We start from the raw sequence: 3,556 nt of genomic DNA, 5'->3' as shown, positions 1-3,556 counted from the left end.
TGGAAGGTAATGTGTTTGTGATGAATAATAAAACAGAAACCAGGGGATTCATCATGTATCCTGTTGTTCTCTCAGTCTGTCTGTGCAAAGCAGGTAAATCCTCAGACCCTCTGGAGCCCCAGAGGCTTCAGGGTCTCTGTGTGGCGAGTAGCTTGTATTAAACTGATTCATTACAAAACTGTGGGCTAACATGCAGCACAAAGGACTACATTGGCAAGATCATATTCATAATGTTTAGTTAATGTCCCCACTATCAATTGAGCAAATTACTTTTCCCCTCCAATAAAATAAAACTGGAGAAAACAGGCACATTTATATGTATACATACACAGATATGCAGTGATGATCGCTGGGTAACGTGTGTGGATGTTGTCCAGTGTCAGTCTCTATCTGATCATGTGACGAGATGATATGCGCGTGCTTCCTAACTAGTAAATAGCGTAATAATAGCACAAGGGCCCATCATAATGGTGTGCACTGGGGTATCATTGTGCAGCATCATTGTCCCCTCAGTCATAAATCACATTGTTCTTGATGACAACGACAGAATGACAACAGCCTGGCAGCTGTGTCTCTTTACTTCAGTATGATTCATTGTAGGACGTAAAGTGCCTCGTCTTCCATGGACTCAGTGTGTATCTGCTGACTTCTCAGTGGATCACCATCAGGTCCAAATTTCAACACTGTTTTGACGATCTAACAAACAGTTCTGATACGCTACTTAAGGTGAGGATATGTTAGTGTAGTCATATACAGATATCATCAGAAGTGCACAGTCTCATGTGAGGTGTTTTGTCAATGTTTTTGCTATGGCTTATTGTAACTTACTACTCTCAGTCTTCATGGTCACCACCTGAGCACATTTCTGTCATGGGCGTCGATGTGTTTGAGTCTATGAGCACTTTAGAAGCCTTCTTTCAAGAGTTTTATACATATTGACGGTCGTTGGACCCATCAGGGGTGGGAGTGTCATAGGACATGGAAGTATTAGTATCAACCACATGTTCCTGATAAAGGCAGACCTCAACAGGTCAAGATGTTTGTTACCAAACTCCTAAAAGCAGCACACAGAGCTTCAGGACTGAGCTTTGACTGGAGAACACTCACCCACTCACAGAGGGTTCATGGTTGGATGGAAAAGAATAAAGAAAAGGGGCTCGCCTCATAAAAAGTGGCTGCTGTTTAATGGACATTAATCAGTGTGGTTCATTGATTAATGTGTGAGTGATCCATAAAACACAATTTTACTGTTTAGTGACTTCTGTCATTGCAGGTGAAGGTAAGACCTTGTTCAAAAGAAGTTCAGATTTTAGATTTAGAGCCATAATATGACAGGTGATGATAAAAGACACCATCTGACATCATGAGGTTCTTCAGCTTTTTTCAGAAAGGTTTATTGCTTTTCTATTCTATCGTTGTGTATTACCTGTTCACATAGATAAGGTCAGGTTGATTACTATACAGCTGGTGCAACACAAAAGCAAACTGAACATACTTCAGATACAATAAATAAACAACATGTCAATGCTTTGAATTGTACACTTTCACTGTTCGTTGTCATTGCTACAGTTCAAAAAGCTTTGGTCTTCCAGCCATATCTGGAGTTCTGAGTGAGTGCAACATTGTCGGAAACAGGCGATCTGTTTGAGACTGTTAACAACCGGCACTGGCTCTAAAACTGTCCATTTACACCAATTCTACAAGAACTCTGGGATGATATGCTTTGTCAGACTGGCAAAGCAAGTAAAGATTCATCTGATAGAAATGTCTATTCAACCGTCTTCTCACGATACCAAACACAGACTGAAGCTGTTTGATTATTTCATACAACGCGTGATAACTAATACTGATCTCAAGTCAGATCTCCCTTCATCTTCTCAGCACTCGTTCAAAGTTCCTTCAAGTTTTAAGAGTCTCTGTGAGATTATGTTCATGAAAACTATTCTTGTCATGTGTAAATCAATAAAATATGAATGTTCTAAAACTCTCCTCAATGAAAGAACGCAGTATAAAAGCTTTTCTTTAACATGATAACCTACAGCAGACGATGTCGAGCCAGATTCTTGGAGATTAGAGAAACCTGGTTCCTGTAATCAGGGTAGGAGATTTGAGAAATTAGCAATTACAAATAAATACCTCCTGTAGAACTAAGATTTCTCTGTCATGTATACAGGTAACAATGTTTCTAATTAGTGTTTCAGTGGCAGTGAAAGTAAAAGTGGAGTGGCTGGATGACAGGACGGGTATTTACACAGAGTGATGCATCTTTGTATTTTCAAGAATTCCATCTAGTCCAACTGCGACAGCCACCTCCCCAACGCTTAAAACTGTAAACCACCACAAAAGTGACAACTGCCAACATAAACCTCCATGTTCTGAGCAGAAACATTACAAACACTGTTGTATAAACTGATGCTACAAAGTAACATTTGCATTTAGCAAAATAATACAGCAATCTGAAAAAACAACTCAGTCCAGCACAGCATGACGGGATATGTGGGCCATCACGAACACTCCAGCTTTCAGCTAACTCAGTGCAAAAGAGGTGTATGCATGTGTGTGTCTGTCTCACACTCTGCTCTACTTGAAGCATAAATAAACGCCACAGGTTGCTGTTACACCTGTAAAACGGAGCTGAAAAGCCTCCACAGAGCCGGTGCAGACAGCTGCATAGATTAAAACGAGAGCACACCTGCTGTGTGACACAGAATAGATGTGTAATATAAAGACAAATATAACGCTAGTTATACTGCACTTATTTTGGTTTGAAGTAACACAAAAGTACTGTAATCAGAAACGCATTACTCTACACAGACAGTAATAGGACAAAGTAACTAACTGCTTCCAAATGAAAGCAACAAGTAATAGATTACATTTGGAAAGTTATGAGACCAACACTGATTACAAAGTCTCCACTGATGTAGGCTTTCTACCAAACCAAAGTAATGTTTGACTCACATACCAGCAGGCTTTCCTGGACCAATCAGATAAAACTGACACTAAAAAAAGCTACTAAGGTTAAATAATGTCCTTCCTGCAGAGGGCTTGAGACGACATCGAGAGGTTAGCTAGTCTTATATGTTCAAAATGTGGAGACAAATCTAGCACCAAACCTTGCTCATGGTCTCACAGATTCATGTGGATTCCTGCCAGCTGGTTCAGCTGGTTCAGAATCAGCCCTCTGTTAAATGAGGGACTACACAGACGGTTCTGGCTTCAGGAACCAACCAGTCACAGTGGCTGGTAGAAATTTGTTTGAGGGACTGAGGCTGGGTGTTAAACCTAGCAAGAACAGGCAAAACGGACATTTGGTTTGCTGATGGTATTTAGCTCCCTGATTGTGTCTCAATGTTCGTGTTTTGTTCCCACACACTTGGGGAGATCGAGCAGGTAATCACAAGACTTAACATGCTGGGCTGTATGCATCACAGAACGGTGCTTTTTGCCTTCTTCATGAATTTGAAATACTGGTCAGTTTAACTGTTTTCATTTCGTCACACTCCGTAACATACAGACAGATTGAGGACACAGCTGCAACAGCTGCATGGTGGAAAAG

Source organism: Chelmon rostratus, chromosome 21, assembly GCF_017976325.1.
Source record: "Chelmon rostratus isolate fCheRos1 chromosome 21, fCheRos1.pri, whole genome shotgun sequence".
Taxonomy (NCBI): domain Eukaryota; kingdom Metazoa; phylum Chordata; class Actinopteri; order Chaetodontiformes; family Chaetodontidae; genus Chelmon; species Chelmon rostratus.
The sequence above is the reverse complement of the archived record's forward strand: the minus strand, read 5'-3'. Positions refer to the sequence as shown.